General features: G+C 44.2%; 1 protein-coding gene across 2 annotated transcripts in view; it reads left to right on the forward strand.

The window, feature by feature from the left end:
* Positions 1–26,195, forward strand: part of MSRA (methionine sulfoxide reductase A) — a 410,272-nt gene that overhangs the window by 125,271 nt on the left and 258,806 nt on the right. The window lies entirely within an intron of this gene.

A 26,195-nucleotide genomic window follows, 5' to 3' on the forward strand; every position in this document is an offset into this window, starting at 1 on the left:
AAGGCTAGGTAGAGCAAGAGCAGCTCACAGAGGAGACGGAGAAGGAGCTGCAAGAGAGGAAGGAGGCAGACAGGAGTGTGCTGTTCCAGTGGAGTCAGTGTTCAGCACTGCTTACTCGCTGAGTAAAAGAAAACCATGAAGTTTGCTCTGGATTTAGCACAAGGACATCGGTGGATGTTATTAGAGTGACTCAAAGGGAGTGGACTAGGGCTTGAGTTGGAGCAAGGCAGTGAGTGCAGCGAGATAAACCCTTTTGAGAACTTTGATTTGAACGAAGGAAAACAGAACTTGGAAGGTTGTATGTTGGCTCCTCTCTTTGTAAATTGAAGATTTGTTTGAGCATCAGTGGATATGGTAATGGAAGAATCCAGCAGCAAGGAAGCCAGTGATGAGAAAGTCAAGAGGAAGCACAGTCTGGTCCATTGGGTTAGGTCCTGGGGATTGGGAAGAAGGATGGAGGTGGGATCCAGTGCACAAGTGTTCTTAGGCAATAGGAAATTTAATTTATAGAAGTTTAATCAGCAACTACAAATGCTTTCCTTTGGGTCATAAAGATGAATTGATAATGTAAGCCACCATATGTTTCAAAAGGTGCACTTCAGAAGTATGTGGAAAGCCTTATCAAGGGGATTCTTAAGGACTCAGATCAGTTGACCTAATCTGGTTAACCAAATGTGTCTCTCATAAAACTAGCTTTATAATATCAGTGCATCTCTGTCAAACCAATTTTTTTATACAAAATAGGTAATAAGATGAAATCTGCAATATGAAATCAAATAGGAATCTCTCTGTTTTTTCTACTTCAAAATATTTGTGTTCCCTGGAAAATTCCAAATAAATTTGGCACAATTTGTGGTATATCTGCTGCTCGGTTAAGGCAGCACAGGGAGGCAGGGTATGGGAAGGAAAAGAAGTCATTCTGTGTGCCAGGCCCAGTACTTGGTGCTGGTGCCCAAGAAAGACAAGGACAGGACTCCTGCCCTCAGGGGTCCAAAGCATTTTATTGGAGGCTCCAGGTAGGGGAGGAGAAGGAGAGAAGCTGGGGGGCGGGGAGGAGAGAGAGAGAAAGAAAAAGAAGTACAAACAATTTTGGTGTAAGTGACATGGTATAGGTAACACAACATCTACCAAATTCATCCATTCATTCAGTAAATATCCACTGAATACATTCTATGTTCCAGATACTCTTCTAAACACTGGAGACCCAGCAGGGAGCAAAAGATAAAACATTCCACCATCATGGATTTAAAATTCAGTAGGTGGGAGAGTGTCAGATGATAAACATTAAGTAAATTACATATTATGTTAGAAGATTATCAAACAGGAAAATCCTAAAACCTTAAGGGGTGGGGTTGGAAATGGCACAGTGTGGTAGTGATGGTGAGGTGATACAATTTTAAGTAGGAAAGTGAGAAGATGACTCATTGGAGCAAAGACTTGAAAGTAGTTAAGGACGAGTGCCATATTGGTAAGGGAGAGAAGAGCATTCTTGGGGCTGGCGCTGTGGCATAGCGGGTAAAGTTGCCGCCTGCAGTGCCAGCATCCCATATGGGCTCTGGTTCAGGTCCCGGCTGCTCTGCTTCTGATCCAGCTCTCTGCTGTGGCCTGGGAGGGCAGTGGAGGATGGCCCAGGTCCTTGGGTCCCTGCCCCCGCGTGGGAGACCTGGAGGAGGCTCCTGGCTCCTAACTTCGGATGGGTGCAGCTCTGGCCGTTGCGGCCAGTTGGGGAGTGAACCAGCGGTTGGAGGACCTCTCTCTTTCTCTGCCTTTCCTTCTCTCTGTGCAACTCTGACTTTCAAATAAATAAATAAATCTTAAGAAGAGCGTTCTCTTCCCAGGCAAAGGGGATGTCATTGCAAATGTACTCAGGCAGCACCATATCCAAAATGTTCAGGAAATAGCCAATGTATCTGGAGCAGAGTGAGGGGAAGGCAGAATAGTCAGGGATGAATTCAGAGACCAGATAGAAGGAGTGGAGTGGGTGCCAGATTATGTAGGGTGTTGTAGGTCATTGTAAGGATTTTGTCTTCTGTCCTGAGCAAGGTGGAGGATTTGCCTAGAATAATGTCATAATACGGCTTAATGGCTTAAAAGTATCCCTTTGGCTGGGGATGGAGTCAGGGAAACCAGCTGGGAGACTTAGGATAGTAAGTCTGGAGAGAGATGAACATGGCTTGGAGCACTGGTGGAGAGTGACGGTTGGATTCTGGATTATTTCAAAGCTATGAGTGTTGAGGTTTCCTGACAGGCTGAATAGTAGTTAGTTCACATTGGGTGTGGGGTCCAAGAGAAGAGTCCTTGGTTGGCATTGGGAACCTGGGGAAGAAGGGTGTTGGTGTTAGCAAGTGAGGACTAAATGTGTGTGGTTGAGAGAGGTGTCAGTTTGGGGCATGTTGAGTTGGGGGTGTGTACTAGAGATCTATGTGAGGGTGCTGATCAGCCACTTGTGTGGTGGATAGAATAGTCACTTCACAGGGGTGTGAGTTCAAGTGGGGCTCCGAGCTGGAGTATAAATGGGAGGCTTGGTACCACCCATCAGGCAGGAAGACATGCTGTCCCCTTCACACATGGAATGTGTTCTTCCAGGAAAGGAGGCAAGAGGAGCACAAGGCTAGCTCACTGCTCCTTGTCCTGTTCCTGGGGCACCAAGTCAGGGACAGTGTCAGGCTGATGTGGGGTCATGCTACATCAGATGACCTGGAAGTCCTTCCAAGGTCTTTGACAAGAGAACCTGTCCTGGGGGTGGGTGGAGGGAGCTTTACTGTTTATTTCTGGGGTCCTGTGACCCTTTTTCCTTTTGAAAGAATGCCTCAGAACACTGTCCTGTACTCAGTATGGAATACAGTTTAAAGAGCCACATTTCCCTGAGTTTATTGAAATTTGTTCCCAGATAGCATCTCTGTCAAAGCACTTCACAAGGCTTTCCGGTAAGGTGATTTTTGGGGTGTGTGGTGGCGATAAGAGGGGAGAAAGCTGCCTCTTGTCAGGTAGAATTTTGACTGGCATTATCTCTTAAAAATCTATTTCTAGCAAAACCTTGTTAAGATGTTTGGATTTAAATGATAGCTAGACCATATTTCATGAAGAAATGCACAGATAGAAAACTGCCTCTAAATACTTAACCTATTTAGTGGTTCTTGAAGTGTTTTTTTTTTTAATACATTCCTGATTTTAGAATATTTATTTCTTTTAATTGGCATGTCATTTTACAAACTTCTGGGGTACAATATGATATTTTGATAAATGTATGCATTATATAATCAAATTAGGGTTATTGGCATATATGTTACTACAAAATTTACTTTGTGGTAAAACATTCAAAATCCTCTCTTCTAGCTATTTTGAAATATGCAATACATTATTGTTAACCATAGTCACCCTACTGTGCAAAAGATAGAACTCCAAGATTTACTTTTCCTAGCTAATATTAACTCTGTACCTCTTTACTAACCTCTCCCTGTTGTCGTACCCCCCACCTCTGCCTCCAAGCCACTGGCAACCATCATTCCACTTTACTTCCATGAGATTGCCTTTTTAGATTCCACATTTAAGTGATCACATGCAGTATTTGCTTTTCTATGCCTGGCTTATTGTACTTAACATAATGTCCTCTCTAGATCTATCTGTGTTGCTGCAAATGACATCTTTTGTTATGGCTGACTAGTATTCCATTGTGTATACGTACCACATTTTCTTTTTCCATTCATTCACTGATGGGCATATTGATTGCATATCTTGGCTATTGTGAATAGTGCTGTAATAAACTTGGGAGTACAGATGTCTCTTTGACATACTAATTTCATTTCCTTTGGGTATATATCCAGTAGGGGGAATGCTGGCTCATATGGTAGTGCTGTTTTTTAATTGTGTGAGAAACTGCTATAGACTAATTTAGATTTACACCAACAATGTACAAGGGTTTCCTTTTCTGTATACCCTCAATAATTGTTTTCTTTTGCATTTTAAAAAATTTGTTTTCATTTTATTTGAAAGGCAGAGGGGCTGGCGCTGTGGCATAGTGGGTAAAGTCACCGCCTGCAGTACTAGCATCCCATATGGGCTCTGATTCGAGTCCCAGCTGCTTCACTTTCGATGCAGCTCCCTGCTATGGCCTGGGAAAGTAGTAGAAGATGGCCCAAGTCCTTCAGTTCCTGCACCCGCATGGCAGACCTGGAAGAAGTTCCAGTCCCCTGACTTCGGATTAGCATAGCTCTGGCTGTTGGCAGCCATTTGGGGAGTGAACCAGTGCATGGAAGACCTCTCTATCTCTTTAATTCTCTTTGTAACTCCGCCTTTCAAATAAATAAATAAATCTTGAAAAAGCAAAGAAAGTCGGAGAGACAGATGAGATCTTCCATATGCTGGTTCAACCCCAGATGCCTGCAATAGCAGGGATGGGCCAGGCCAAAGCCATCTAGGTCTTCCACTTGGGTCACAGGGACCTGGGTACCTGAACCATCATCAACTGCCTTCCAGGATATGTGTTAGAAATTGACTCAGAAGTGGAGGAGGTAGGACTTGAACTAGGCGCTCCAATATGGGATGTTGGCATCCCTAAGCAGTGACTTAGGCACTGTGCCACATGCCCATCCCCTTGTCTTTTTTATAATAGCCAATTTAACTGGAGTGAGGTAGTATCTCATTGTGGTTTTGATTTTCACTTCCCTGATGATTTGGGATGTTGAGCATATTTTTCATACACCTCTGGGCCATTCGTATACCTTCTTTTGAAAATTGTCTGTTTAAGTCTTTTGCCTATTTTGTTTTTGCTTTTGAGTTGTTTGAATTTATTATAGATTCTTGATATTAGTTGCTTATCAGATGTATAGTTTTAAAATATTTTCCTCCCTTCTTGAGGTTGCATCTTTGCTCTGTTGATTGCCTCCTTTGCAGTAGAAATTTTTAAGGTTTGATATACTTCCTCTATTTTTTCTTTTGTTGCCTTTGCTTTTGGGGGTCTCATCAAAAAGCCCATGCCCGAGTCAATGTCTTGATTACTTCCTCTATGTTTCCTTCTGATGTCTTCATGGTTTCAGGTGTTATACTTAAGCTTTAATTCATTTTTGAGTTGATTTTTGTATGTGGTGAAAGACAGGATTTCTAGTTTCGTTCTTCTGCTTGTGGAGGTCTAATTTTCCCATCACCATTTACTACCAAAAAGACTGTCTTTTCCACAGTGTGTTTTCTTCCCACCTTTGTCAAACATTAGTTGACTGGAGATGTATGTGTTTATTCCTGGACATCTACTCTGTTACATTGGTCTGTGTGTCTGCTTTTAATGCCAATAACATGCTGTTTGGGTTACTACAGCTTTGTAGTTCATGAAAAAGACATTATGAAAGAACTAACAAAAGCATAGGTTTCCCTATTTTTTAAGCCAATAACTTAGCTTTCAATTTAATTTTTTCATGTACTTTTTAAAATATCTTCATATTTTGAGGTCAGGTAGTGTGATGCTTCCAGTTTGTTCTTTGTGCTCAAAATTGCTTTGGGCATTTGGGATCTTTTGTGGGCCATATGAATTTTAATTTTTTTTCTATTTCTATGAATGTCATTGGTGTTTTGATAAGAATTACATTGAATGTATGGGTTGCTTTTGGTTGTATGGACATTTTAACACTATTAAATTCTTCTAATCTATAAACATGGGATAGCTTTTCCACATTTTTGTGTCCTCTTCAATTTATTTCATTTGTTTTTAGTTTTCATTGTAAAATCTTTAATATCCTTGGTTAATTTTATTCCTAGATATTTTTTTTTTTTAGCTATAGTGAATGGTATTACTTTCTTAATTTATTTGCAGATAGTTCACTGATGTATAGAAATGCTACTAATTTTTGTATGGTCATATTGTATCCTGAAACTTTATTGAATTTACTTATTCTAACAGTGTTTTGGTGGATACTTTAGGGTTTCCTATATTTAAGACCATGTTGTCTGCAAATAGGGACAGTTTGACAATCTCCTTTCCACTGTGAATGCTCTTTCTTTCTTTGTTTTGCCTGATTGTTCTGATTTGTATTTCCCCGTACTCTGTTGAATATGGATGGTGAAAGTGAGCATTCTTCCTGGTCTATACTCTCGAGGAACATTGGTTTTTCAACTTACTATTTTTTGAATTCTTTATTTAGTGGAGGATTAAGCTTGTGATTATGAAGGAAATTAAGAATATACCATTTGGGAGCTTGTGTTATGGCTTAACAGGTTAAGCTGCCACCTACAATGCTGACATCCCATATGTGTGCCTGTTTGAGTCCCAGCCATTCCACTTCCAATCCAACTCCCTGCTGATTTGACTGGAAAGGCATTGGAGGATGGCCCCCCAGGACCTTGGGTTCCTGCACCCATGTGGGAGACCTGGAGGAGGCTCCTGGCTTTGGCCTGGCCTAGCCTGGTTGTTGTGACCATTTGGGGAGTGAACCAGTGGATGGAGCATCTGTCTCTCCTTCTCTCTCGGTGACTCTGCCTTTCAAATAAATAAAGGTCTTTAAAAAAAGAAAAAGAAGAAGAAAACAAAGGAGGGTAGGACTGAGGGAAGGAGGGGCAAGGGTAGGTTAGGAAAGTATCATTATACTCTTAAAACTGTATATATGAAATACATGAAATTTGTTCCCTTTTTATAAATAAAACAAATTTTTAAAAAAAGAAAGTGGGTATTCTTGCAGAAAATTATTTCCTAATGGAACTTTTTCACTGTTCGGAAGAAAATACTTACAAAGTTTCTCTTGTTTTCCCCAGGAAGATATCTTTATAACTTGAAATCCTTTTAAACTCTTTAGAAAAGTTGTCAGTATAATTCTTAGAAGGATGTTGAAATCAAGTGCTTTTCCTCTTTTCATTCTTTGTACATTATCAATTGAAAATATAGAAAGAAGTCCAGTTGAAATTCTCTTTGGGCCACAAATTCATTATAGTGGATGTGGGTTAACAATAATATCAAACAAACCCAGCAGGTGATTAGAAATATAGTAAGGATGAATCAATAGCTCATCCTGAAAATGATTTTAATTCTTTCACTTCATGAATTTAGCAGAGGGGTCCTATTTAGCTAAAACCATTTTTCTTCTGCAGGTTTAGAGAGGATAGGTAGATAGATTTTTTTTGAAGATGTGAATCCAAGAAGTCACTCGAATTATAAATAAATTTATAAATTCACTTACGTTCTAGAATAAATGGAGGTAATTATGACTGCATTAGTGTAGCATTAATTAACATTGCTAATTCTTTGTAATTAAGCCAAATAATAACACTAATAAAATGTAAATATTGAATGAGTAGGGAGGACTCCCCCTCCTTCCCTTGTTAAAGCCACCATATTACAGTGTCAGGTTATGAACATGCAATGTCACCAGACTTCCAGACCCCACCTTCTAAATACAGGCTGTGTGCATTCTAATGAAAACACAGGCTCTGTGGTCTAAGCCTCCTTTGCCGCCTGCTTCAATGCGGGGCTGCCCAGCAGGCCGATAATTCCACTCCTTGGAGCATTGCTGGGAATATTTATTTAATTAAATATCATCTGTTTTTCCATCGAATTCCTGGTGGCTCCCCCCCTCACCCCCTGCCCTGGCTGTTTGTGCAGTTTCCTTGGGCCACAATGGCCCAGTCAAGTTGCTACAGCGCTGATGGATTATCTTCATTAGGTACAGGGGTGATGAGTCCCCAAGTAATGCTGAATTTGATTTACATGGATAAAAGCTGAACCCTTAGCCATCGCTGGAAGTAGGGCAGATTTTACACAGCTTTGAAACTGGTTTGTTTGAAGAAGAGAAAAAAAAAGTTGTTCTTTTAGGAACCAATTTTGGGAAACACTTGGGTCTCCTAGGAGAGCCTCCTCATCCACAACGTCAACAAATTGGTGATACTGCACACCCTTCTTGAAAGAGTGAATGAAGAAAGAACTCCGTGTCCTAGAAAGAATGATGGAGGCCTGAGCTCAGCATCGAGGGATCCAGCTGAAGCCAGGCAGAACTTCTTTGAGTCTCAGCGTCTGAGTCTGGGAAGCAACAGAACTGGGCTGTGGTTCTGCAAGGCCCTTCTAGCTAGAATCTGAGACATGAGGAGCACAGGTGTTGGCGCTGGCAGACCTGTGTGAATCTTGCACCATCTCCAATAGCTGTGGGACCTGGGCAAATTTCTCCATCTGTCTTACCCTCAGGTTCTTTTAGGTTTCTTAGAAAAACATTTTGTAGAATATTTTATTCTCATTTTATTTGAAAGGCGGAGAGATAGATAAAGATCTTGTATCCTGGTTTGCTCCCCCAAATGCCTGCAATAGCTGGTACTTGGGCCAAGATGAAATCAGGAGCCTGGAGCTCCACCCCTGTCTCCCAGATGGGTGGCAGGGACCCAAGCACTTCAGCTATTACCTGCTGTCTCCCGCCGTGCATGTTAGCAGGAAGCTGGATTGGAAGCGAAGGTATTCCAAAAACGGATGTGTGTTTGGTGACAACTGCTGTGCCAAACACTCGTGTTGGCTCTCCATCTTTAAATGACAACACTGCTTACTTAAAAACACCACAGTTTTGTCCTCCTCTTATCAGGCAGTTGGGAGGATTAGGCAGGAAAAGGCACTGACAGCAGCAGCACAGGGCTCGGCTTGCACCCAGCGTCCACAAGGGTGTAGGTGGCTGCCCTTCCCTCCAACCCCGGGTTCTGAGGCATGACTTACGGGACCATGAAGCAGGGTGTTGGGACTTCCCCTGTGAGGTGATGAAAGAATAAACATGGTGGCAGAGTATGGCTGGAGGCAGAGCAGTGGTGTGCGGTAGAACAATGCCCGAGTTATTCCTGGAGCTCTGAGCCCAGGCTTGCTGTTTCTTTTGGACAGGGTACTGGCAGAATTGAGGTGTGGGGCTGTGGTGTGTGGTCTTGATTGCATCTTGCGGTTGTTACGGATAATTAGCATCCATTCAGTACCCGTGGTGCTTTCTGTTTAATGCACTAGAACTTGCCTTCTGTGAGTGGCCTCTCTGCATAGCGTTGTGAGGTGTCTCCTGCTGAGCTGGGGGTGTGCCCCGTCACCAGAGGATGGGCAGCCTTCAGTGGTGGGCTCCCATGGAAGAGGGCCGGGGGCCTTGTCAGACTGTGGCAAGGGGAGAGCCTGTAGTGATGATGGTTAGTACAAAGTGAGGTGGACTAAGAGAATTTCATTTTACTTTTCCGACCTGGATCCAGCAGTAGGAGCTTCCCTTGTGAATTCACAAGACGAGGAATGTTCTTGCACGTGACTGAGTCTGTTCCCAACCCTGAGGCTTCCATTGGTCCAGGAACTGTCACTTTCTGTTGCTGCAGCCATTGCGTTGGCTCCAGATGTCTCCCATTATCTCCATGGTGGTGTCCTGCCTGGCTGTGCTAGGGGAATCTTGGGAGAAGGGGAGAGAGAGAAGGTGGTGGCCAGGGGGTAGGATTGGATGGGGCAGGGTCTTCTGAAAAATAGAAAAGATGGAATGCGGCAGGAGTAGCTTATGTTTATTGACTGATGGCTGTGTTTTAGGTATTGTGCTAAGTACTATATCTGAACTCTCATTTATTTTTCACAACTTTCTGTGAGGCAGGCACTATCTATCATTCCCATTTATAGATGGGGGACTAAGGTTTAGAGAGGTTAAGTGGCTTGCTCGAGATCAGCACCGTCATAGGTATGGGAACGTGGACTCAAATGCAAGTGTTCTGATTGGAGCTCTCATCCTTGTAGCCATGACCATCGTGTATAATGAGAGTTAACATAATATCCCAGGGCCTGCTGTAGACTGAATAGTTGTGTGCCCCCAAGTTCTTGGGTCAGAATCCTGACCCCCAAGGTAATGGCATCTGGAGGATGGTCAGGGCCATTGGAGGTGGTTAGGTCAGGAGGGTGAAGTCTTCATGAATGGCATTAGTTCTCTAAAGGAGAGACCTGTTGCCTCTTCCATTACATGAGGAGGTGGTAAGAGGGCACTGTTTACAAACCAGAAAGTGGGTGGGCCCTCAGCAGACACTGACTCTACTGGCACTGTAAAGTGTGACTTGTAGTCTTCAGAACTCTGAAATACACTTTTCTGTTGTTTGGAAGCTTCCCAGGGGTAGAGACCATGTGCTAAGAACCCCAGGGTAGACCCTTAACTGGGTCATGTGGCTTTCCGTCAGCTCTTTTTTCTCTTTATAAAGGGTATCCACCTTCAAGGCTGTTGTCCAAAGGAGACAGTGTGTGAACTTGCTGTGTACCCTGGTAAGCACGTATGTTTGCTTGTCCTCTATGAAATGCCATGAGGCCAATGATCTTGATCATACAGCTGGGTATTCCACCATTGACCTTGAGGGGTAAGGAGTTGCAGAGAAAAATTCATGATTCCTGTTTCAGTGCTGCACTAGAAAATCAGATAAAGCTAGCACACCTTGCGGCGCCGGCACACCGGGTTCTAGTCCCGGTTGGGGCGCCGGACTCTATCCCGGTTGCCCCTCTTCCAGGCCAGCTCTCTGCTATGGCCCGGGAAGGCAGTGGAGGATGGCCCAAGTGCTTGGGCCCTGCACCCCATGGGAGACCAGGAGAAGCATCTGGCTCCTGGCTTCGGATCAGCGAGATGCGCCGTCCGTAGCGGCCATTGGAGGGTGAACCAGCGGCAAAAAGGAAGACCTTCCTCTCTGTCTCTCTCTCTCACTATCCACTCTGCCTGTCCAAAAAAAAAAAAAAAAAAAAAAAGCTAGCACATGTCTGTGAAATCAGTGATGCACTGGGTAGAAACAATTCTGTCGCATAACCATGGTGCCCGAGATCAAAGACCCATGTATTTATCAATGAAGGAGGCACAAAGAAGGATAGTGTAAGGACCCAAGGGTGTTACCTCAGGAAGATGGGCCTCCGCAAGCCCCTCAGAGGGGTCCACAGACCAGGTGCCCAGATGGACGCCGGCTGCCTGTGTGGCAGCAAATGGCACACTGGGACAAGAGGTAGTGGGGAGGACCACAGTGAGCAATGTGTCCTGCCTCACAGTCTGCCCTGGGCAGTGCAAGTGCTGGCAGCTGCCACTGGTCCAAAACTGAATGCGCTAAGTGTCCTATAGAACTCACCATTCTGTACTGTGTTTTGAAGACACAAGGAAGACTAATACTGATGGGTCCAATGCTGGAAATATATATATAAAAAAATACATTCTTAGGTCGTACTTGGTTCTTTAGGTCCTTTCTTTGAGTCTTGCCTTTCTACTCTTAAGAAATATTGCTTTTCTTCTTAAAACCACATACTTACCACTGTTAGCCTTCATTACAGAATAGTGCTTTTAAGTGGATATAAAGAGGAAACCAAGTCTAAGGTGTTAGCAGGCATCTTTCTCACTAGTCTTGAACTAGTGTCATTCATGGTTTAATGGCATTCTAGTCTTATCCTTCCCAACCTTGTTTCTTGGTTAGAAGGTTCCTGTCCAACTCCCTGTCAGCCCTTCTTGGGTGAACAGTCTCCCTGTGCATAGCCTGGGTCTTCCATGTTTCTTGGCAGGGGACCCCTTCCCTGAGCTGCTGCTTGGTTTTCCCCATACCAGTGCTGTTCACAGTCAGAGCAACGGGCCAAGAGTGGGTGTTGTGGTGCAGCAGATTAAGATGCCCACTTAGCACACAGGCATGCATGGGTTCAAGTGCCAGCTTTGTCTTTGCTTCCCATCCAGCTTCCTGTTACTGTGCACTCAGGGAGGCAGCAGATGACAGTTTAAGTGCTTGAGTCCCTGCCACCCATGTGGGAGACCTGGATGGCTCCTGGATGGCTTCAGTCTGGCCCAGCTGTGGCTGTTGAGGCCATTTGGGGAGTGAAGCAGCAGGTGGAAGATATCCCTCCCCCTCACCCACTCTGTGGTTCTGCCTTTCAAATAAATAAAAATAGATGAATACATAAACTTTACAAATGTGGCAAATGTAATTAATGTTAAGTTTATTTTAGGGGCTGACACTGTGCATAGAAGGTTAAGCCTCTGCCTGCAGTGCCAGCATCCCACATAGGATACTGGTTTGAACCCTGCCTGCTCTACCTCTGATCCAGCTCCCTGCTAATGCACCTGGGAAATCAGTGGAGGAAAGCCCAAGTCCTTGGGTCCCTACACCCATGTAGGAGACCTAGAAGAAGCTCCTGGCCCTCGGCTTTGGCCTGGCGCAACTCCAGCTGTTGCAGCCATTTGGGGAGTGGACCAGTGGACCCCTTCTCTCTCTCTCTCTCTCTCTCTCTCTCTCTCTCTCACTGCCTTTAAAATAAACATATATTTTTAAAAAGATAGGTTTGTTTTTAAAAAGAAGTGATAGGCTGTGTTGGCTTCTGGAGCTATTTAAGGAGTTTTATGCTGTGCTGGCTTTGACCCCCCTAGTGAAGTCTGGGCTTCATCCTAGACCAATTAAAGCAGAATCGCAAGGGGAACAGTCTAGATGTTAATATTTTTAAAAGGCTCCCCAGTTAATTCTAATGTATAGCCTGGGCAGAGAAACTCGGCTCAGAGAAAAAAGTAACTGGTCACCTTTTTCCTTTATATGGTTCGTGCTTCCAGTGTCTAATTAGGGTTAATATCATTGCAGTATAATGCATTTGTTTTGCATTAAACTTAATGAGAACTAGCCCCCTCCCTCTAACAATAGATCTACTTTCTCTGGCTAAAGCACCCTTTTCCTTTAAAAAAAAAAAACAAAAAACAAAAAACAAAAAACTGGGTTTTGATTAAAAACAGAAACTTAGAGAAAACTAGGACTTTGAATTATGTTCAAATGGGATATTAGGTCAGGGTTTCCTGTCAAACTGAGTCCTATGGCTGAACCCCCAGGACATGGGATAGGACCAAGGTGGATGGAAGAGGAGGCCAGCAGCAGTTTCACACCTGGATAATCTAGTCTCTCTCTCTCTCTCTCTCTCTCTCTCTCTTTCTCTCTCTCTCAAGATTTGTTTATCTATTTGAAAGAGTGACAGAGAGAAGGAGAGGCAGAGAGCAAGAGAACAAGCCAGAGATTTCCATCCTGCTGGTTCACTCCCCAGATGGCTGCAATGACCAGCACTGAGCCAGGTTGATGCCAGAGGCTTCCTCTGGGTCTCCCACGTGGGTGCAGGGGCCCAAACACTTGGACCATCTTCTGTAGCTTTTTCTCAGGCCTTTAGCAGGGAGCTGGATCAGAAGTGGAGCAGCTGGTACAAAAACTAGCACCCATATGGAATGCTGGTGTGGCAGATGGCAGCTTTACCTGCTATGCCACAATGCTGGCCCCAGGTCATCTCCTCTTGAGGTCTTTGTAGGCTGATCTTATGTTCCAGGCCCCAAGTTAGGATACAAAGTCTTATGGGACAGCCTACGTGAGGACATTGCAGCTGGTATCTGCTCCTCAGTTTCCTTATGTGTGGATAGGAGGCATTTAGGAAAGCTTTGGTGGAAGGATTGGTCACCCAGTTGCAGGGGAGAGTGAAATTAGAATGTTAATGTAGTGATCTACCAAAGGTTGAAATGTATAGGGGGTACATTTTGGCCTAATGGCGTGTGTGTGTGTGTGTGTTTTAAGTATATAGATGCATGTGTGTGTTTGTGCTGGGGAGTTTGATGACAATTGACCCTGCTTCCACCTTATGAGGAGCTTCATATCTTCTGGCATCTTGTATCGCCTGAGCCCAGTCACCCACTTCATCACGCTTTCAGGGCGCCATGCCATTTTCACTATTTCAGCCCAGCCCCTGCTAATGCTAGGTTTGCCCATGTCCAGGTGTGTGTGAGTAGCCCTGCCTACCAGCTGTGTGGTCAGCAGAGCCCATGGACTTCCTAAAACCCCAACCTTGGATGCATGTTAACCCCATCTGGGACTGACACCAGGTTTCTCCCATTCTCCCTGTTCCACTGTAGAGTCCCACCCCCCTATTTAAATCAGGCAGCTGCTGCAGGATAGGTCTACTGTTTCTCAGGATGGAGGAACACCTGGTCATATCCATCCTTGGGGAGAGGGTGGGGTTACCTGGAGAAGCCAGTGTGGCGAGAGCTGGAGAAAGGCAGCAGAGCCAAACACTTTGTCTCTAGGTTGGTTGTGCCTCTTCTCTTTCTTCTCCTTTTCCCCTCCTCTTCCAGCACAGCCCTTCCTCCAGCTCTCTCTCCCCCACACCAGGAATTAAAATGTTTTGTGTGGAAACGAGGGGACTTGACAACCCAGTTGGGGCTACCAGTGCAGCAGAGGCCAGTGCTGTGAGCTTGAACATGGGGGTTGCTGTCCAAATGCACCCGAGATTGCTGTACCCATTTCTATTGTACTGGAAAGCACGGGAAAGCAATCAAATGATGATCTCGGGGATGAAATATTCAACATACGATGTTATTAACATATAAAAGACTTATGTGCAAATCACTTTTAAGTATGACAGGGCTTCACAATGTGTGTAGTTGGAGTGTAGGGAAAAAGATTTTGGGGGGTTGTTTATCAGCAGCACCATGAGGGAGGCTTATTTCTTCCCTTTAAATCTGGATGAATATGCATGTGTGCGCCGCATGATAATAACAGTCATGCCAGCCAGGAGATTAGCCAGCTTTTGCTCTAGTAATTCTAGCATGCAAATGCAAAGGACCAGGAGGAGGCGGGGGAGGAGTGGGCCACATCTTTGGCTCCCCTCCTTTCGCGCCTTCTGCTGTGTCTTGGGTGCACTTCAGGGGCAGCTGAACATGGAGCCCTCATAAGGTCGAAACCCTGAAGAGTTGAGTTTTCCCATGGATGTGCGTCTCCTTTGTTTGTTGGGAGATGCACACACAAACTTGATGATGACAGGTTCCCGTGCATCCATCCTCTGCCTCAAGGAACAGAATAGCATCAGTGCCCTAGAAGGCCCTGCTCTGTACCCTGATGATATTTAGGAAAACTGGGCCTGCTGGACAGGCACATGGGTGGACAGCAATGGAAAAACCCTGTTAGGGGATGGAAAAGGCTCTTCTTGGCCATTTCTTTCTTCCTTTTAATATTTTCTTATTTACTTGGAAGGCAGAGAGAGGAGGGTGGAGAGAGAAATCTTCCATCCATTGTTTCACTCCCCAAATGCCCACAGTAGCTGGACTACAACCACGCCCAAACCAGAACTCAGTCTGGGTCTCTCGCATGGGTGGCAGGGACCCATGTACTTAAGTCATCATCTGCTGCTCCACAAGGTGCACGTTAACTGAAGTTGGAATCAGAGTCATATCCTGGAGTTGAACCCAGCGCTCTGATGTAGAAGGCAGGCGTTCCAAGCAGTGTCTTTACTGTTGTGTGAGATACCCACCCCAACAATTTCTGGTCCCTCCCAGAGAGTAGGGATTTGGAACCTGACTCTGTTGGAATTTCATCTTTGTTACCTGCCAGCTTGTGAGCTGGGGGTAAGTCCCTTTTGTCCTTGTGCCTTAGTTTTCACATCTATAAAAAGGGGATAATAAAAGTACCAGAGTAAAAGGAAGATTGCGAGCATCATATGCATTAATGCATGTAAAATGCTCAAAACAGGGTAAGGAACCAGTGTTGTGGTGCTGCGGGTTCAGCTGCTGCCTGCGATTCCAGCGTCCCATATCAGAGTGGTAGTTTGGCCAACTGAAGAGTTTATACAGTAGAAAACCTGGCAGATGCCTTAATATATTCATCAACTTGCTTTGCATACATAGAACCCAAGTCTTTGCTTCCCCAGGGAGTTGGCAAAAGGGGTTATTTAGTTGTTTGTATACTGTCCTATTTTTTTTTTTTGGTCCATTTCTCAGTTTCCTGTATGATTTGTCACTTTAATTTATTGGTTTGTTCATCTTAGAACTACTTACCTCCCCGCTCTACAGGATTAACTCAAAATGGATCAGACATCTAAATGTAGAGCTTAAAACTGTCAAACTTTCTGAGGAAAATGTTGGAGAAAAATCTCTGTGACCTTGGGCAAGGCAAATAGTTTCTGGATTGGACACTAAAACCAGACGCCAGGGGTAGGCATTTCACGTGGCAGTTAAGATGCCTGTGTCCTGCATCAAGTACCTGGTCTGATTTCTAGCTCTGCTCCTGCTTCCTGGTTCCTGTTAATGCAGACCTAGGGAGGCAGTAGCAATAGCTCCGGTAGTTGAGTGCCTGCCTCCTACATGGGAGACCTGGATTGAGGTCTTGGCTTTGGGGGCTGTGGCTTTAACCCAGCCCTGGCTGTTGCAGGCCTTTGTCTGCCTCTCAGATAAATAAAATAAAAACTCCAAAATCCTTAAAAGAAAAAAATGATAGGTTAGACTTAATAGAAATTTAAAAATATGTTATTCAAGACATTGCTAAGAAAATGAAGACAAATCTTATACATATTTATTCCAAAGCATTTTTCGTTTCATGTTATTATAAATGATACCTTAAAATTTTTCAATATCGACTCTTCATTAGTACATAAAATTCATTTTTTTTAATGTTGAGCTTGAAACTTGAGACCTAATTGAACTCACTTGTTTGTTCATATGTTTAAATCCTGACCCCAGAGTGATGGTCTCATGAGTTGGGGTTTTGGGTGGGTAGAGACCCCAGAAAGCCCTGAGGCCCCTTCTGTGATAGAGGAATACCAGGAGAATACGGCTAGCTGTCTGTGAAGCAGGAAGATGGCCCTCATAGACACTGGGTCTACTGATGCCCTGGTCTTGGACTTCTGAGCACCTAGAGCCATGAGAAATAAATTCTGTTGTTTGTGAGTCACCCACAAATGGACTGAAACAAAGATGATCATGTCTTCTGGGAGTAATGATAGCTTTATTTCTTCCTTTGCAATCTACATGTGTTTTATTTCCTTTTTTTATTATATTGGTGAGGACCTCCACCCTGATGTCACATGGTGACAATGTATCTCTCCTTGTTCTTGATCACAAGGGAAAAACATTTAATCTGTTACCATTAAGAATGATGCGATGGAAAGCCAAGACACTCTGGAAAAAAAAAAAAAAAAAAAAAGAAGAAGACCTAAATGAAAGATCTCTGCAAGTGAGATCCCAGTGGAAAGAACAGGGCCATCAAAGGAGGTACCTTTCTCTGAAGGGAGGAGAGAACTTCTACTTTGATTATGACCCTGTCAGAATAAGATCGAAGTCGGTGAACTCAAAAGGCTTCCATAGCCTTGGCAACTCATGACTAGAGCCTAGGGAGATTACTGACGCCATAAACAAGAGTGTCAAATTGTTAAGTCAACAACAGGAGTCACTGTGTACTTACTTCTCATGTGGGATCTGTCCTTAATGTGTTGTCCAATGTGAAGTAATGCTATAACTAGTACTGAAACAGTATTTTACACTTTGTGTTTCTGTGTGGGTGCAAACTGATGAAATCTTTACTTAATATATACTACTAAATCGATCTTCTGCATATAAAGATAATTGAAAATGAATCTTGATGTGAATGGAATGGGAGAGGGATTGGGAGATGGGAGGGGTGCGAGTGGGAGGGAAGTTATGGGTCGGGGGGGGGGGAGCCATTGTAATCCATAAGTTGTACTTTGGAAATTTATATTTACTAAATAAAAGTTAAAAAAAAAAAGAATGATGCAAGCACTGGATGTTTTGTGATTACAGCTGTTCGCTTTTACTTTTGGTGAATTGGTACAGAGGCTTCAGCCTCCCAATGGATCTTCTGATTCTCCAGCATGCCAGTGAAGGACAGAGAAGGAGAGAGGCTGCTGGGCCAGATGTAGTCCAGTTAGAAAAAGGCTGTAAATTGATAGTTCTAATTTATTTCAGCAATATTTGGTTCTTCTCCTGTGGGCTTTTTCTTCCAGTCCATCACTTTGTGCTCCTTGGCCCTGAAATGTTAACACTAACTATTAGGAGTGCTATTCCCATTTACTTCTTTCTTTTTGAAAATAGAACTGTAAGAAAACAAATAGCTCACTGTATTATCTTGCAATTGTAACAGAAATTCTTACCAAATTTTCACTCTGTAGTTGCTGAGAGAGAAAACAAGGGCCTTACGTCTTCGTGGATAAACTATCAAATAACTGTTACTAATAACAAAACTGTAAGAAGAAATATACTTTTTAATTTGTCAGTGTTGCTCTTCCTTCGGTGACCAAATCACTGTGCCTTTGATAGCACAGGCAGCCACAGCAAACCACTGATATAGAATCACCTAGTTAATTGCATAAAGATTATATTACTGGAAAAAGCTAAATCATCAGCTCAACCATGTGGAAACACTTTGAAATCATCTTTAAAATGCCTTTGCAATTTGTTTAGCTGGTGGTAGAATTTGTGCAGAGTATCAATCATTATAACAGCATTATAGTTCTGTTAACAACCACTTGAAATCAGAAAGTATTATATCTATTGTTTAGATTTGCCAAAGCATTTCTTGTGTGTTACTGTAAGCTGTTTATGTGCTCTTATTGGAAAGTTTAATACAATATCTGAAGTCCAGAGGATCTGAAGCAGGCAATGGAACCAGAGGTATTTAGGGTATGAAACAGGAATTATATAGGTAATGTCAACAGTCACAATAATAACAGCAAAAATAAGTAAAAATTTATAAACTCTCTCTATTGGGTTTCCACATGAACTAGGGAGGACCCTCCACCCTCCACCAAGGCTAGGGCTGGAGCGGGGAGAAGGGTGACAGAGTTATGATTGGGATGCTGGCACTGCAGGTGACGGCTCTACACACTACGCCACAGCATTGGCCCCAGTTGTACATTTCTTCCATGCTATGTCTGGAAGAGGGTGACAAGGAGAAAAGCAGTGGGATCTGGGCCTGGGTGGGGGGTGACTGGCATGTGTCACCCTGCCTGGGAGATGCTACTAGGCTGCTAAAAGAGCCCTTGGATTCCAGAACATCAAAGGAATAATGCCACTGAGGAGGATGTGGCAAGTGTTACTGACGTGGGAGGAGCTGGTTAGAAGGACATGGCTGCAGAACTTATTTCTGGGGCCGACTCTGAAGTCCTGGCAGGGAGTCCAGTTGTGGTTGGTTGCTGGGCAGCAGGAAAGAAGGGAAAAGACGCAGATGACACAAGGCTTCTAGCTTGGAACTCTGGCTGAACAGCAAGGTATTAACTGAGGAGCAGAGGGAATGTGTCAAGTCACAGAAATAGCTGCACTTGGTTTTGAGGGCTGGAAATGAGGGTGCACTTCTAGGAGAAAAGCTAGGGTCCAAAGTCCTATGTGGTGGGAAGAGCTGACACAGCAGAGATGGGAAGGAGGCAAGCCACAGAGCAGAAACCGAGGCTGGTTCCGTTCTCGTGGGATCTCTGCTCATTTATTGGCCAATACGCATCAAGAACCCATTAGGTGCCAGGCATAGGTTTTTTTTGTTTTTTGTTTTTTTTTTAATTTTTTTATTTTTGACAGGCAGAGTGGACAGTGAGAGAGACAGAGAGAAAGGTCTTCCTTTTGCCGTTGGTTCACCCTCCAATGGCCGCTGCGGTAGGCGCGCTGCGGCCGGCGTACCGCGCTGCTCCGATGGCAGGAGCCAGGTGCTTCTCCTGGTCTCCCATGGGGTGCAGGGCCCAAGCACTTGGGCCATCCTCCACTGCACTCCCTGGCCACAGCAGAGAGCTGGCCTGGAAGAGGGGCAACCGGGACAGGATCGGTGCCCCGACCGGGACTAGAACCCGGTGTGCCGGCGCCACAAGGCGGAGGATTAGCCTAGTGAGCTGCGGCGCCTGGGCATAGGTGTTGTGTTACAAAAATGAATCAAAGAATCTTGAGGGGTTATGTTGGGAAGAGAGCGCATCGAAGCATTCATGAGAAAAACACCAAGTGGAAATGACCACAACACACATAGGAGTGAAGCGAGCTGACACTTGAGGTGGACCCTAAAGAGTTTGGAAGGGAAGGGGAGAGAAGAAGGGCGTTCTAGGCAGAGGGAAAGCAGGTCCAAGGCTATTTAAAAGCATCTTCTGGAAGGTCACTTTCTCCTCACAGCAATCCCTGTCTTTTATGAGCTGCTGCCCTCTTTACAATTTTCTGTAGAACACTGTTTTATTTAAAATCGTAGTAGCTTTGGTTCAAATATGTGGTTTTCAGCTTTCCAGAGAGCCAGCAGTTAAAAGCCAGGGCACCTCTGAGCCCAAGTCTCTCTGTATGTGCCTGCAGTCTTTGTTCTCTGCCATGTGCGAGATTAAAAATGGTGTCAGCAATATCACACCCAGTTACGGCAAAGTCAGGAAGTCATTCCAGTGAAGAATCCGAGGGTGGAGAGCAGACAAGTTGTGGTGGCCTTGTGTCCAGCCAAAGCCAAGGGCTTTCTTTCAGTAGTTGGGTTCCCCTGGCTTTTATTGGGCCAAGTAATCTGTCTCCAACCGCAGAACCTTGAAAAGAATCAGCTCCCTCTCGCTGGTTCCAGGCATTGCCCACAAATTGAGGCTACAACTGCTCTCCAGGCATCTCCCTGACACCTCAAACGTATGCTGAGCCTTCCGTGGGCCCCATGCCCAGGAATCTTTCCACTTGTCTCTTTTCTGGGCTTGCAGCCAGGCTCAACTTTTCAAGATGCTGTCTTCCAAATCCTTGCCTTGATTCACTCAATCTGCAGCTCCTTCTCTGTCACTGTTTTCTTGTCACTCTTTTGGTTTTTCCTGCCGTCATCTGTGTTCCTAGTCTGTCCCATCTTAAGCATTTGCATTTACAAATGACTACATTTCCATTTATCTCACACAAGGCAGCTTTTTTCTGTTGCATAAAGAAGCAGCGCACACCTGGCCTGCACATGAAACTGAGGAGCTGGGGTAGCCGTCTCAGGGTGTCGTGGGTTTGGTTGACTGGGCTCAGCATCCAGACCAAGGGATTGGCCTGGGCAGATTTCCAAGGCAAGGCAAGATGGAAGGGCTCCTCCCATTCACACTGTTATCTGAGAGGCGTTCTGGAAAGGGAGTTAGTAGCGGCCTCAGCTCTCTGCACATTGTGAAAAGGGATTTGATTTTTGCTACCGGATATATTGATGAAGGTGTAGAATGGCGAAGTGGGAAGCCCATACCCAATCCTGTGAAAGGGGAGATCCTGTAAAAGAACTTGTGATAGCATTTGGAAAAGTGCATGGGCACATGGGTGAGCAAAGGGATGGCTCACAGCGAACTAAGAATGGACGAAGTCCAGGACCGTGGCCAGTAGCAAGTCAGCGTATTTGGTATCTCACAAGGGTGCTTTCCTCCAACTTCCTCCTTGGATCTTATGACACCATCCTTGTTCTCCTACTGCCCCGACTGATCGCCTCTTCTCCGGATGCCTTCCTGACTGCTTCCCTCCCTTTTCCCCCTCTGAGTTCAGGCCCCAGCCCCTGTGCCGTGTTCTTCTCTCTGTCTCGGCTTTCTCTCCCAAAGCTCCTCTGTGCCCCCAGCCTCGGTCATTGCCCCTGTTGCAACAGACTCCCCAGTCTGCACCTGCAGTCACACGCCCTCCTTCAGTCTGGTGGTCATCTTGCACTGTGAGTGGACACATCCGCTGGCTGCCCACTGAAACCACAGGCTCTGTGTGCTGGCCTCAGACATCCGTCCAGAGGAGTCCAATGAGCTCATTCCTGTGAGCTCCTCTGCTACTGGATTTCTGAGGCTTACGTGAAAAACAGCATTTTCTCTTGTTTTCTTGTTTCTGTCAATGGAGTGAGAACCTCCCGCCCTCCACCGCCAAGACTGCTCCTCTTTAGCTGTCCCTTCACTGGCATGCCATTCTAACCTCTTTCCCTTCCTCTTGGTCCACACAGCAGTCGCTACTTCTGAACTCTATTCCTATACTGTCTGACCTTCTCTGGCTCGTCCGGCCGTCTGTGGCCCACCCTTCTCTGCAGCACTGCTTTCGCTGTCGCTGTAACTGGCTCTGCTCCATCTGCTTAGCCCATTTCCCCTTGTCGTCTACACTCAGCTTTCTGTACTTTAGCCATGTTGATGACGTCACCATCCAGAAGCACCCTGCACTCATGAGATGCTATGATGGGCACTCCTCACCTCCTCCTTGAAGCTTTTCCAGCCTATCTTGATCATTTCAGTTTTCACTTCCGGCTTCCTCTACAAGTGATCATTTCTGCTATATAGTTTAATAGGTAACCATATATCCCCCACTGGAACACTTATATTTTTAAATCACAGTGATCATCCTTGCATTCCCCAGAATGCTGAGAATGTAATGTAGGATCAACAAATATTGGGTAATTGATAGCTAGGATTGTGGATTAAAGAAAAATTTGTTTGATAAACTTAAAGCTATATTAGGTGCAAAGTATCTTCATTTTGGGTATGTGTAAAATGACTATCTTGAACCTTTCCTTGAGAGAATAATGTCTTATTAATATTTTCAGTGCCAGCACCTAGAATGGAACTTGACTTACTAGCTAGTTTGTTGAATCTATCCCTAGGTAACTTATTGAAGATTTAAAAAAACCCATTTTTAAATTACTTTTATTTGAGAGAGAGAAACAGAGAGAGAGAGACAGAGAGGATGCATCCATCTACTGGTTCACTCCCCAAATGCCTACAACAGCTAGAGCTGGGCCAGAGCTGGTGCCAGGAGCTGGGAATGCAATCCAGGTCACTCATGTGGGTTGGGGTTGCCTGAACCAAATTTCTTGAGCCATCACCACTGCCTCCCAGAATATGCATTAGTAGGTAGTTGGAGTCAGAAGCCAGAAAAGAGAACTGAACCAGGGTACTCCTGTGTGGAACATAAGCATCTTTGAACTTTGATTTAGTTGATTATACAACTGCCCCCCCCCACACACACACACATGCACACATGCACACGCACATCTCACTTCATTCGGAAAGGGAATCCACATTCTCTTCACGTGTACATGAGTATTTTCCAGAGAAGATGATTTGCTAGGTCATAAAATAGCCTAAATAAATACTGAAGAATTGGACTCATATAAGGTATTTTCTGACCACAGTGTATCTCACATGAAAATCCGGAATATGCATTTGACTTGGGGGTTATGATGCCACTGTAAATGCCTGCATCACATATTTCAATGCCTGGTTTTGAGTCCTGCCTCAGTTCACCTGTTTCCTTGCCAAACATTTAACATTGAAGGTGTCTGGTGCCATTTGGATGTAGTACTTGTACACAGGTAAACATTGTGACTGAAGGGTCCTCAAAACCTATGATTTATTCAAGGAGGCATTTTGCTTTTATCTGGGTAGCTACAACTCTATTTCATATTTTTAATATTTACTTTTGGACTTATCACTCTATCACATTTATTTATTTTTGATTCATTCCTTACAATAGCTGTAGCAGAATGGGATAAGGCAGCATCATTTTCTTCCATCCCATTTTATCTTTTATCAGCATTTAGTTCTCATGTATGGCTTTCCCTGAGTCATCAGTATTGGGCTAATGGACTGGAACGGTCCAAGTTGAATGGTAATTACTTACTCTGTTGCTGATAGCCCAGATGAGAATAGGACTTATTAGATCTGTAATAATGGAAATCTGTGTTTAATGCAGATCTTTTAAGCAGTTTGAAATGATCTCAAATTCATCTCTCTCTGCCGTATGTTAAAATGTCACATTATGGTTTTAAAATTCAAGATGAGAAGTAAAGTTTCAGGAGAAGCCCGTCTGTGGAAAAGTTCTCAAATCTGTCCTTTTTAAAATCGGAAGCATTTGCTCATCTCAAATCAATCCTTGTCAGAGAAGCTAGGCTGGAGGGGTGGGGGTGGGGTGAGAGTAGTAGCAGGAAGACTAGGGCTTCAGTTCACGAGAATCTGGCACAGAAAGGACTGAGAGGGAGCAGCTCTGGTGGCCCCAGTGTGGCAGGAAGCCTCCCAGGGGGCCTGGCTCCAGGAATTAGTGAATGTTCCCAAGTCAGGACCCTTTGCCTCAGGCTTCAAGGTGAGCTCCAGCACTGAATACGCTCACACTCATTATCATCAGCTCATCCCTAGTTTTCAAATGTAGGAGACCTCAGCTTTGCCATAAACATTAATTTCTTCTTTTCCCTTTCCATATAAATTAGAGGAAATCTGATTCAAGATACTCCTATGAAAAGGCCGTTCTCTGGAGACCGCATGAGTCACGTTAAATGACTTACACAAAGTATGTGTCAGTTAGTTAATGCTGGATCAAGGGTGGGAGCAGAGTTCCCTCCCCATCCAGAGCTCCTGCCACACTTTCAGAAGTGTGCTCCAGTGGGGACTTCTGAACAGCTCTCGGCAACTGTGTTTTCAAGTTATTTCCACTACCCCATATCCTTCTTGTTGCCTGGGAAGTGGCGCTAGATAATTTAGCTTCTTCTCTTAGGAGAGGATCTTGTCTGTAGACTTCTTAATGTTGTCATAACCTCTTCCTATCTCATTAACGAAGCAGGGTCATGGTGGAGCTCTTGTTTCTCAGTCGGGGCCTTCAGGTGAGAAACGGTTCTGCAGGCTGGTCCATATACCATGCACTGCTCCTCGTGGTTCAGTGGTGGTGGCGGATGCTTTACTGGTGGACTTTTTCTAGCAGCAGATCTACGGACAGCCCTGAAGTTTGTTAAAAACGACCTTGGAAAGAAGAAACACTGGATGCTTTGGGTGCCTAGTTGAAAATTCCCACTGCCTGCATCATATCTATTTCATTTGAGGATAAGCCTACCCATAGTTGAGTTAGACACAGATTTTTAAGAACTGGTAGAAACCTTCTTGGTCCCCAGCTGAGAAAATAGAAGTAAAGCAGTAAATTGTCTTCTGCAGAATCCCTAGGCACCAGGTCTAGACCCCAGCCAACTCACCTTCGGGCTTGTGTCCTTCCCACCACTTCATCTACTTCTTTATTCTAGAAACATAAACAAACATTTTACATCTGATCACCTCCTAATGAGCACATCTATTCCCTAGACTGGCAAACTTTGTGGTTCTATCAGAGCAAGAAATCTTATTTGTAAAGAGGCTGACTAATTATCCATGACATTTTAAATGTCTGCATTGTCCTTGAGCTAAGAGTGTGAAAATCAGAAGACTCTGGGGTGTATACACTTCTAGATAGATTTCGCTTGGTTTAACATACTCTGACAGTAACAACCAAACTAATCTTAGCAGTTCAACAACAATAGCATTCCAAGCAGGAAAGTAATTTTAAAAACTTGTTAATTGCAATATTGCTATTTTTGTCTCTCAGAAACTGCCACAGAGTTAGGAGTGCAGTGATGAAGATATGATAGACATATTTTGTCTAAGAAAAATGAATATTCACCTTAGCAGCTGAAGGCATATATTAATTTTGCAGAGACATCAGTGACAGTAACAGTCATTTCAGTAACTCAAATTTTGTTTCTTCAATTAAATTCAAAGTAACCCAGGTTGAAAAGTAGATTATTATGTTAAAAGATTGCAAGCTCTCAATTTTATCATGCCCTGGAATTAAGTTGAGGTGCTATGGAGTATTTGCGTTGTAAAGAAGCAGGGATTCAACTGTTGCCTGTGATAAGCAGATGGATGGCACTACTATCTAGTGCTCAGACCTGCTGCCCAATGACGAGATACCTCACTAAGGCTTTTGTTGGTTGTTTCTTGGTAATTTTGCTACTAGGGGAATGTGATATTTGGTATCTAAGCCTGGTTCCAAGGATCTGGAAGCTCTGTTGATCCAGGGATATTGTAAAGAGTTAAAACAGTCTCTCCCTTGGCATTGTCCAGTTCACTTCAACCAATATGGTGGTGAATGCTCCATCCCATGTCATGGCCTCACAGGTCAGCATTATCTTTAGTAATCAAGTTATTTTTGTCTTTATGATACTATGGTGGTAAGACAGAATCATCATCCATTTAAATAATGTTATAAAATTTTCTGTTTCTTGAAGAAGGTGCGAATATTGAGATGTCTTCACTGAGTAGGTACCAAGGACAGAAGATGAGGGGTTCATCTACTCTCTGATTATGGGACTGTGGGTTCTGACAGTTGGGTTCTTCATGTTTGTGGTAAAGGGATAGGACTGAACAGTCTCCATGGTTACCTTCAGCTCTGAGTCTCTCATTGGTAATTATGATGCATGTTGCACCTGTGTATTATCTCATTCTGAAAAGACTCTGTCTTGGCATGGCTTTGTCCTAGCTTGTCATATGTACCTTTGTTGAGTGGATGGTTTTCTGCCTCGTGTCTGGCAAGATCTGGTCTTGCTTTTTTCCAGGTTGACATCCCTGTTTTTGGTCTAGGCATGACTACGCCATCCATGTGATTACTTGGGAATACAGACTCTGAAGTTAAACAGCCCTGGGTTCAAGTCCTGATTCTAAATCTGTGTTGAGCTAGTCTTGTATAAGGTAGAGATAGTGTTGATTTTGTGGGTTGAAATAGTGTTTC

This window comes from Lepus europaeus, chromosome 16 (genome assembly GCF_033115175.1).
Source record: "Lepus europaeus isolate LE1 chromosome 16, mLepTim1.pri, whole genome shotgun sequence".
NCBI lineage: Eukaryota > Metazoa > Chordata > Mammalia > Lagomorpha > Leporidae > Lepus > Lepus europaeus.